General features: G+C 39.1%; 1 pseudogene; it reads left to right on the top strand.

Moving 5' to 3' along the window:
• The first annotated feature begins 2,918 nt into the window (after positions 1-2,918).
• Positions 2,919-3,309, top strand: LOC136308888 (prefoldin subunit 4 pseudogene; annotated as a pseudogene).
• Positions 3,310-10,776: the final 7,467 nt, after the last annotated feature.

Here is a 10,776-nt window from a genome sequence, read left to right on the forward strand (position 1 = left end):
TAGGAAAAATCTGATAACCTTCCCTCCTGAGCTGAGGATAAGATGCCTACTAAGCCTCCAGTTTAGCTCAAGTAGGCCTGAGAAACTCGCAGAGTTCTGCCGCTCAGAAACAGACTGGCCCATCAGAAGTCAAGACGTCTGTCAGAAATTAAGATCTCTCATAGCAGACCAGTGACCCTCAATCTAGGCTGATTCAGCTCTGGAGCTTTTAAAAATTCTAATGCCCAGGCCACACTCCAGGATTTGATGACATCAGCATACCTGAGCAGTAGAACGTAGGCATCAATATTTATAAAATCTCCCCTGGGACTCCAATGTGTTGCCAAAACTTGGAATCTCTAAAATAATGAGATGTCAGTCAACCTCAAACAAATTAGGAGAGCTCCTTTTTCTGAGTAGCAGGGCTATCCTACCATCCCTGAATTCGTGGTATTAAGCTCAAATCTATGCTTTTCCTCTAGATCAAGTCAGCTAGGGAGAAATCTGCCTCCCAGCAGCCAAAATGGCAGATGGTTATTAAAATATATATATATTGATATATTCTGAACTTGGAATTGATGAGACCTGAGTTTAGGTTTTATTCATCTATTGTATATTAGCTGTGTCACTTTTTTTTTTAATGTGGTAAAATTCATATAACAAAGGTCCACTATTTGAAGAGTGCAGTTTAGTAATATTAATTACACTCACATTATTGTGCAACTGTCACCACCTTTCCTCTCCAGAACTCCTTTCACTGTGAAAAACTAAAATTACGTTCGTTAATTATAAAATAACAACTCCCAACTCCCCATTCTTACCTCCCTCCAACACCTTGCAGCCACTATCCTAATTTCCCTGTCTGAATTTGACAACTCTGGGTATTCTCATATAAGTGGAATTATGCAGTATTTAACTTTTCGTGACTGATTTTATTTCACTTAGCGTGATGCCCTCAAGTTTTATCCATGTTGTAGCACATGTTAGAATTCCCTTCTTTTCATGCTGAATAATATTGCATTGTATAGCCCTACCACATTTTGTTTACCCATTCATCTGTTGATGGACACTTGGGTTGATGGACACTTTTGGCAGTTGTGAATAATGCTATGTAAATATGGGTATACAAATATCTCCTTGAGACTCAGTTTTCAATTATTTGGGATATATACCCAGAGGTGAAATTATAGGATCATTCACTATGTGACTTTAAGCAACTCATTTAAGTTTCTCTGAATATCTATTACTTATGTCCTCATTGGTGAAATTCATGCTTATCAAACATGGTTCTAGGTGCTAGGGGTACTGCAGTGAACAGGACCAGTAAGGTACCTATTTAGAAAAGGAAACAATTCCTACTACCAACTACCTTAATGAATGTGATGACTGAAGTTTTCTCACTTTCAATAAAGATTTTATCTGAAAAAAGTTTGACCTTCTCACTGGATATGAGAACTTTGTACCAAAAAACAACATGAGTCTAAGTGAGAGTCTAAGAGTGATAAATGGAAGAGGAGGAAGCTCCCATATTTTATCTTTAAAGGAAGAAAACCCGAGTCCCGGAATTCTAGCTAGATAAGGAAATTGTCAATCTGAGCCGTGTTTCCCCTTGGGCATAGCATTAGCAAGAATTCATGCCAGGACCTAATTAAACATTCCAAATGTCCTTTGTCAAAGAAAGGGGGGGAAAATCCCAAAGCTCACACATACATGAATATCCTGCGTTTTTAGATAAATCTCAAGAAAACTTCTGAGACAGCCTACAACTATATAAATTCATGAACTCTGCCAATTAAAAATCACTATATAAATATAAAAGAAAGAGTCCCAAATGATTAAGGAATCTTACTTACCCTGGCCAGATAGTTTGATTGGTTAGCACATCAACCCACTATGCAAAGGTTATGGGTTCAATCCCCCAGTCAGGGCAGATACAGAACAGATCGATATTTCTGTCTGTCTCTCTATAAACAATAAATACATTGAAAAAAAAGGAAAAAGAAATCTCTAACACATCCCAATTCAAGAACAATGAATGATTTAAAGTCTTGTTAAGAATTCTTTGTGAAGAGTGAGTTGTGTATTAATCAATTAAATTACCTTAAAGTGATGATTTCCTAAAGCCACAAGAAGGAAGGTGGAATATAAATGATAAAAGAGGTACATGGCAGTGGACTAGGAATTCTCCACTCAGGAAACTTTTGAGAGAAAAAATATTCTTTTAAAAAATATAGAAAAATACAGTGGACAATATGACAAACCCATGATTCAGTTTTTCATTGTTGTTCTTGCTGTAAAATAAGCTTATTGAAGGAAGTATAATTTACATGCAAAAATATACATTTAAAGTCAAGAGTTCAATGAATTTGGGTTAATATGTATACCTGTGTAACAACCCACTCCAATTAAGTTATCAAACATTTTCATCACCCTAGTTCCCTATGCCACCCTTGCAGTCACCCTACTTCTAACCCCAGGCAAACACTGATCTGATTTCCATCGCTGTAGATTGGTCTAGAAATTCATTAAATAGAACTACAGTGTGGACTTATTATTTGATCTGGCTTCTTTTGCTCAGTATTTATTGATGCTGTTGCATGTAGCAGACGTTCATTCTTTTCATTGCTGAATTGTAGTCCTTTGTACAAAGGTGTCACACTTTCTTTTTCCATTCTCTTGTCTTTTTTTCCAGTGTTTAACTATTACAGACAAAGCTGCCATAAACATATACAAACATTTTTTGTGGAAGCAAGTTTTTTTTTCTCTTGGGGAAATATCTTGGAGATCAATAGCAGGTTCATAGAGTAGATAGTTAACTTTATAAAAATGTATTAAACTGTTTTCCTAAGGGGTTATGAAACATTAAGCTCACACCAGCAACCTTTGAGATTTCTAGTTGCTCTATGTCCTATTGACACTTGGTATTGTCAAGTCCCAAGATGGTGGCCACCATGAAGAAGGCGGCTGAAGAAGATGTCAGAGATCAACAAAAGTTAGGCAGATTTGCATGGGATAGAAGTAGAATCACAAAGCTGATGGAAGAAATAAATGTAAAAAAAAAAAAACTCCAAAATTTAGAATATGCTTTTGAGGACATCATGCTTACAGATTATGGTTGTTTAATGATATACCTTAACAAATTGGTGATGTTTTCATTAGTTATTCTCAAGAAGAAACACAAGAAATGTTAGAATAAGCAAAGAAAAATTTGCAAGAAGAAAGGACACCTTAGATTTCAGAATGGAAGCCATTCAGTGGGTGTTAGCAGATTGGAAAGTTCAGTTACATGCAAAATTCGGGAACATAAACCTGGAAGCTGATAAAAGTTAAACATTTGATAATAGTTTTAAAATTTTGTTTGATAAACTTGAATATTGTTTAAATGATTATTTCTCTTTTTTAACTCTTTAAACTTTATCTTTCTGGTGAATGTATAATAATACCTCATTGTGTTTTTAATTTGCATTTCCCTCATGACAAATAATGTTAAACATCTTTTCATGAACTCAGCAGCTATATTAGTCAGCACGGGTTTCCATAACAAAACCATAGACTGGGTGGCTTAAACAACAGAAATGTATTTTCTCACAGTTCTGGAAGCTGGAAGTCTGAGATCATGGTGCCAACATGGCCTGGCTGTGTCCCCACAGTGAGAGATGGGGGAGATCAAGCTCTTCGGTGTCTCTTCTTATAAGGATGTTAATCTCATCAGATGATGATTCTACCCTTATGACCTCATTCATTCTTATTACCTCCCAAAGCTTCATTTCCAAATACCATCACAGTGAGCATCGGGACTTCAACATATGAATTTTGGAGGGACACAAACATTCAGTCTATAACACTGACTATTCCTTTCAATTCTACTTTGAAATGTCTATTCAAGTCTTTGACCAATTTTTGCATTGGGTTATCTGTCTTTTAATTATTGAATTGTAAGGCTTATTTATATGTTATACATAAAACTCATTCATCAGACATATTTATTACAAATACTTTCTCTTAGTCAGGACATGCCTATGCATTTTCTTAATATCATTTGAAGAGCAGAGGGTTTCAATTGATTACGTACATATAATCTTTTTTTCTTTTAAAATTAGTGCTGTGGATTCATACCTAAGAAATCTTTGTCTATGCCAAAGCTATGAAGATTTTTCCATGTGTCTTATAGACATTTTATGTTTTAGCATCAGTGTTAAGTTATGTATTTTTAGCTTTTGTGTTTAGGTAAAGAACCCAATTTGCGATAATTCTTAACTATGTCATGGGTTAAAGACTGAATTCAGTGAGTTAATACATTTGACACTAGGTAGATGCTCGATAAATGTTAAATTATGTAATTATGACTTTTTCCTGGCAATTAAGGATATTAAACGCCATAGGTACCCATTTATTGCAAAGACTAAGAAGATTTACACTAAGCAGGGGAAATACAGAAGGGGAACACTTATCAAAACTAAAAACTTTCTTTTTGAGAAGCCTGCCTTAATAGGCAGAGTTGGCGACTGCTTCCAGGTTGCAACAAAGATCCACTTGGCCTTTCTCCAAATGAGCCTGCAAAAACATAGATGGAGACAGTTCTGTCCCTCTCGTTGCCCAAGGCCATTTTCTGTCAGTGTGTCTATCAACCTAAGGCAGGCTGGAAAGTGTCAGATGGAGGGGAACAACTCAGGAACAACCTTTGACACAGGAGGAACCAGACTTGGTGAACATATGACACAGGAGGAACCAGAGTTGGTGAACATATGAGCTGCTTCATCTTCCAAGGGACAATTTTCAGTTCTATTACACAATGACTAATGTATGTATAGCCGGTAGTCACGGCCATCACAGCCAGGCACATGCAGGTTCCCATTGAATTCAGTCAGATGGTAAAGAAACAGCGGAGCCAAAAAATGGTGGACCATTCCTTTATTCTAGCCTCGCAACTGGCAAGCGAGTAGATACACACAGGGCACCAAAACCCACTCACACACACTCTGGTTCCACAGCCAGGACAATCTTTTCTGGGTTTTCCTGGAGTCAAAGGCCCCCACCAGCTCAGTGGAGCTCACAAGGGCCCTCACCTCTGTTTCCTTCTCCATCTGCACAACTTCTCTCTTCTCATCTCTGCACAAACTCTCTTCTCCTTCAGCACCCTGCCATCTTGGCTGCTTCTTCTTCTCTGCAAAAAAACCACGTGGGCCCACAAAGACCCCTCCTCCAGCACATTAGCATAACAATGGCCTTTTTTTAAGCAGGAAGATAATTAGCAGTTTCACAGGGACAGCACACATTTTTAACAATAAAAGTGAGTGACATAAAAATCACATTTTACAAACTTATTTGCCCAACAACTAAGAAGGTTCCCCAGCAGGGTAGAGCCCCACGAAGGTGTTCAGTTCCTTCACAATCCTTTACTGGCTTTCTTCCCTTCCTTCCCACACTTTCTCCACTTCCTCAATGTGCTTCCTGAGATCCACTCACCAAAAACTCTACCTGCTCTGAAATTTTCATCTGAGGGTCTGCATTTGAGAGAACCTAAACAAAATCAGAAGCTGACCTCAGAAATGCAAGGCTCTGGACGCAGATGAGTACCTGGCCCTCTCTGGAGAAAGAAGGAAGGAGAGAAACGATCGATTCCAAATCAAGAGCCCAGGTTAGAAATAAAGTAGAGACACAGTTACTCAAAGTAGGTTTTGTTTCCAAACCTTCCACGGTATCACATCCATAAGGTTCAAAAGTCTTTGTTCTGGAAATTTCTAAGCCAAATCTTTTGAGGGCTTTAGCAAAAACACCTTGCTCAAGGTATCAGCTTCATGAGATAGTGGAGCAATGTCTGGGTGGTGCCTGCTGCTTCTACGAGAAGCAAGCCCCAAGCCATCAGTGAAAGCCGGGAGGACACCGCAAACACAATTGTGCAATACAGTCGGTTTTCTTTGAAAGAGTTCTACAAATGCATTTCTCTCACTTGGGAACTTCAAGAGAAGATAATTATTCTTTTCTGCCTCATAATATATATTAAAAATGTTCAAATGTGGTTTTCCAGGGATTTCTGCCAAATATTTGTAGGCACCACATCCAGCTTTGCTTAATTTTATATGGCCTGCTCCGGTCTATTATAAAATACCCTTTCATGCTGTCTGAATTTGCTAAACAAGCTAAAATATATTCCTGTATATTAAAAACCTAATTTTAAATGCTTTCAAAGTTCGGCAGTTTTGCCCTCAGACCTGTCTCAGGAGCAGATCGCCAGGGAAAGGAAACTGACACCCTCCTGAAATGTACACGTCTCCAGGCGTCACTGCCACCAGGACACGAAATAAAACAAGATGGCCACCTTCCAGGAAAGGCAGCGACCGTCACAAGGGGGCTGTCTGCAGGTGAACAGTATACTTTATGACCACCAGGGTATACAGTATCTCAACCACTACGTTTCATGACCTCTTCTGTTTCTGTGAGCTTCTGCCAACAACGAGGACCGAGCACAAAAGCCTGTACGAAAGGCTGCGTTCGTCAGTGTGTTTGTGTTGGCTTCCTTCGAATCGGCTGATTTCCAAATCTCATTCTCCACTCCACCTTAGTTATATTTATACCGTGGTGCAGAACAAACTTGGGTCCGTATTTAAGTACGAAATGCTTTGTAGCCATTCTTGCAAATCTCTTTATCGGGGTCTCGCACATTAACGCCCTTCACAATTGACCCGCAGGCTGATTGTTTCACATAACGTTTCCACGGGGCTGCTTCCACGCACTCCCAGCCCTGTTTTTACTTTTCTTAGCTTTCCTGGACAATCAAAAGGAAGTGGAACAGAGCCGGCTCGCTGAAAGCTGGAGCTGCCCCAGTGTCTCCTCCTACCTTCTGTCTCGGGTTTTGTTATTCTGCTTCTTTTTCTTTTTTTTCCATTATTTTTGGTGGTAAAGGAGGCAGAGCCAGACTATGTAGCTCCACTCTCTGGCTCCTGCGTCTGCTGCTTCTTCCCTCCTGGCTCAGAGTCAATGTCAAGATTCATTGTGACCAGTCCCCTGAAGCCAAACTGAACCACCCTGCTTTCATAGACTATGTGTTGTGTTCTCTGTTGATTCACAAAAGCAATGCAAACGTGTGTGTGTGTGTGTGTGTGTGTGTAGTGGCGGCAATGTAGATTTCTTAATGTAACGGAAATATCCAACTTAGAAAAATACAAATTTCCTCACTCTCTGATTTTCAGGTTGCTTTAACTGAGAAGGTTGTGAGTTTCCATACTGCTTTCTTCCCCTCTCTCTACATCGCATGTGTGCAAACTACACACACTGAAGCAAGGAGACTTAAGGTGCCCAAGGCACTTTCTCTGACAGAATGTTCTCACAAGGTGCTATGGCTAGTTTTCTTTTCTGTGGGTTAGAGATCGATTTCTATTCATCAACTGCTGCCTATGGCTACTAAATACACAATGTTTACACATAACAGACAGTAATAATGTCTGCCTTGTATGATTGTTGTGAAGGTTCAGTAAATTATCACAAGTAAAGCACAGAGCACAGGGTCTGACAAGTAGTGACTGTGCAGAAATGTCAACCATCACTGTCATGAAACATGTTGTGATTTAAGGCAGTGGTCCCCAACCCCCGGGCCACAGACCGGTACCGGTCCATGGGCCATTTGGTACTGGTCCACAGAGAAAGAATAAATAACTTACATTATTCTTGTTTTATTTATATTTAAGTCTGAACAATGTTTTATTTTTTTTAAATGACCAGATTCCCTCTGTTACATCCGTCTAAGACTCACTCTTGACGCTTGTCTCGGTCACGTGATACATTTATCCGTCCCACCCTAAAGGCCGGTCTGTGAAAATATTTTCTGACATTAAACCGGTCCGTGGCCCAAAAAAGATTGGGGTCCACTGATTTAAGGGGTCCAGGGACTAACAGTGAGTGTATCTCTTACAGTTAATATATATAATGATCAAGAGTCCAGATATTGGAGTAGAGGACATCTGCTTGCAAATCCCCACTCTATCACTTTCATACATGTGACCTTGGGCAAGTTATCTAAACTCTTTAAGTCTTAGTGTCACCATCTGCAAAATGGGGCTAATAAATTATCTACCTTAAAACATTGCTATAAGGATTGTCTTTATAAATGTACTTAGTTCAGTGTTTTGCATATCAAATATATGCTTCTGTGCTTTACATATCAATGTATGCTTTATATATCAATATATGATACACTTTTATTAACAGTACTTGCTTATTTAATGTTTTTAAGGACATAATTTAAAATTAGCGCAAAAGAACAAATGTATACCTACTTATCCATTCACCTTAAAGATACAAATTATTTTCATAATCAGTTGGTTTGTTGAGAGCACATTCTTTAGACCTAGAAAGTTTTCAAAATCAAGTGTTATCATATCACATAGGGGTTGAACAGGAGAAGGACCAATCAGCCAGAGAATCTAATTCTGGGGTTAATTTTTCTAGGAGGAAGTTGGCTGGAATATTAATGAAGGTAATCTTGAAGTTATAACAACAGACCCTACATTTGTAGTGTAACACAAAATTTGGTTCTTTTTTTTTTTTTCTTTCATTTTTCTGAAGCTGGAAACGGGGAGACAGTCAGACTCCCGCATGCGCCCGACCGGGATCCACCTGGCATGCCCACCAGGGGGTGATGCTCTGCCCCTCTGGGGCGTCACTCTGTTGCGTCCAGAGCCATTCTAGCGCCTGGGGCAGAGGCCACAGAGCCATTCCCAGCGCCCGGGCCATCTTTGCTCCAATGTAGTCTTGCTGCGGGAGGGGAAGAGAGAAACAGAGAGGAAGGAGAGGGGGAGGGGTGGAGAGGCAAATGGGTGCCTCTCCTGTGTGCCCTGGCCGGGAATCGAACCCGGGACTCCTGCACGCCAGGCCGACGCTCTACCGCTGAGTCAACCGGCCAGGGCTCAAAATGTGGTTCTTTACTGCTCATGTCATAGTCCACATGGAGACTCTGCTCCTAGTTATTTTTTGACCTGGGTCCTCCTGTCAATTGGCTCCCTTATCTTTTAAATCTTCTGGTTTTCAATTGGATTATTTGCATTCCCATTTATCCAATAGAAAAAGTAAAGAGAGAATATTGGAGGATCATGTAAGGCAGTGGTCCCCAGCCTTTTTTGGACCACGGACCGGTTTAATGTCAGAAAAGACTTTCACGGACTGGCCTTTAGGGTGGGACGGATAAATGTATCACGTGACCGAGACAAGCGTCAAGAGTGAGTCTTAGACAGATGTAACAGAGGGAATCTGGTCATTTTTTTAAAAATAAAACATCATTCAGACTTAAATATAAATAAAATGGAAATAATGTAAGTTATTTATTCTTTCTCTGTGGACTGGTACCAAACGGCCCATGGACCATTATTGGCCTGGGGGTTGGGGACCACTGATGTAAAGCATTTCAGGGCCCAGTGTGGCACGTGGAATATATCACCTCTGCCTGTATTCCACCGGCTTGAATTAATATGCTGCTAGAGAGATATGCTGGTATCTACTCCAAGAATACTGAAAATTGTAGTATTCCTGGGTGGTCAGAGATTTGAGTATTACAAGGCACTGTTTTTGCCTCACAAGAGCTCACTTTATATCTGTAAACTCCATTTTAATTAATTCAAGGGACAACAGCAACAAATTTCCAGAAAATTCCTTAACCGGGTTCATTATTTTATCCTTCCAAAAGGTGACCATATAATTTTTGGTCCAACTTAAGATAATTTTGAGAGACCTTAAGTTAAAGATAAATAAAGTGAAATAATATTTTGAAGTTTTTTAAGTTAACCAACATGTTGATTTTGATTTATTGGTAGAACTAAAAAGGTAGTTCTGGTCAAAACTATTTTTGAAAAATACTATTTTTAAAAATTAACATAAAATATATCCAGATTTTTTAAAATTTAAGCATAATATTTGTTATCTGAACATTAAGAAATAACACAGGCAAAATTAGTTTCGTCAGAATTTATTTATATATCAGTCTCTGATACCATGTTTTTCAACATTTCATAATTTTTCTTGTTTTCATGAAATGCCTAAGATCTTTCTCAAAATTAATAACTAAAGTAAATGAAACATTTTATTCTTTTAAAGAGAAAAATCTCCTTGCATTGGCTGTGTTACCTGCCAAGTTCACAGTAAATTCTGCTAAATAAAGACTGCCTTTCTTAGCCTGCTCAGTCTATTATACCAAAACACCTCAGCCAGTGTAGCTTAAACAACAGAAATTTATTTCTCATGGTTCTGGAAGCAAGAGAGTCCAAGATCAAGGTGCCAGCCAATTCAGTTCCTGGTGAGAGCTCTCTTCCTCGCGTGGAGATGACCGGCCTCTTTCCGTATCCTCACAAGGCAGAGGGAGAGAGCGCACTTCCTGGTGTCTCTTCTTATAACACTAATCACATTGAATCAGGGCCCACCCTTTGGCCTCATTTAACCTTAATCACCTTCTTATGGGCCCTATCTTCAAATATGTTCCCATGGGAGGAGGGGTAGGACTTCATATGAGTGGGGAGAGGAGTTACACAATTCAGTTCAAAGCAAAGACCAATATCAACGCTACTATTTCTTTATGGAAATACATCAATATTTCCATCCAAATCATTTCATAGAAACTGGATTTGCTTCTCTTCAGAGTGCTTTTCTTAGGCAAATATTTTTACAAGCAAAGTTTTTCAAAAAACTGAATTTTATTGATGATACTGTTGACTGTTTTGCCAATCTCAGATGCTGCAGAATCCTAGACCCTTTCAGTTTTACTTTATTCCAGTATATGGAATACAACTTTGCCCAGTTAAAAACAGGACCTCT

This window comes from Saccopteryx bilineata, chromosome 6 (genome assembly GCF_036850765.1).
Source record: "Saccopteryx bilineata isolate mSacBil1 chromosome 6, mSacBil1_pri_phased_curated, whole genome shotgun sequence".
Lineage (NCBI taxonomy): Eukaryota > Metazoa > Chordata > Mammalia > Chiroptera > Emballonuridae > Saccopteryx > Saccopteryx bilineata.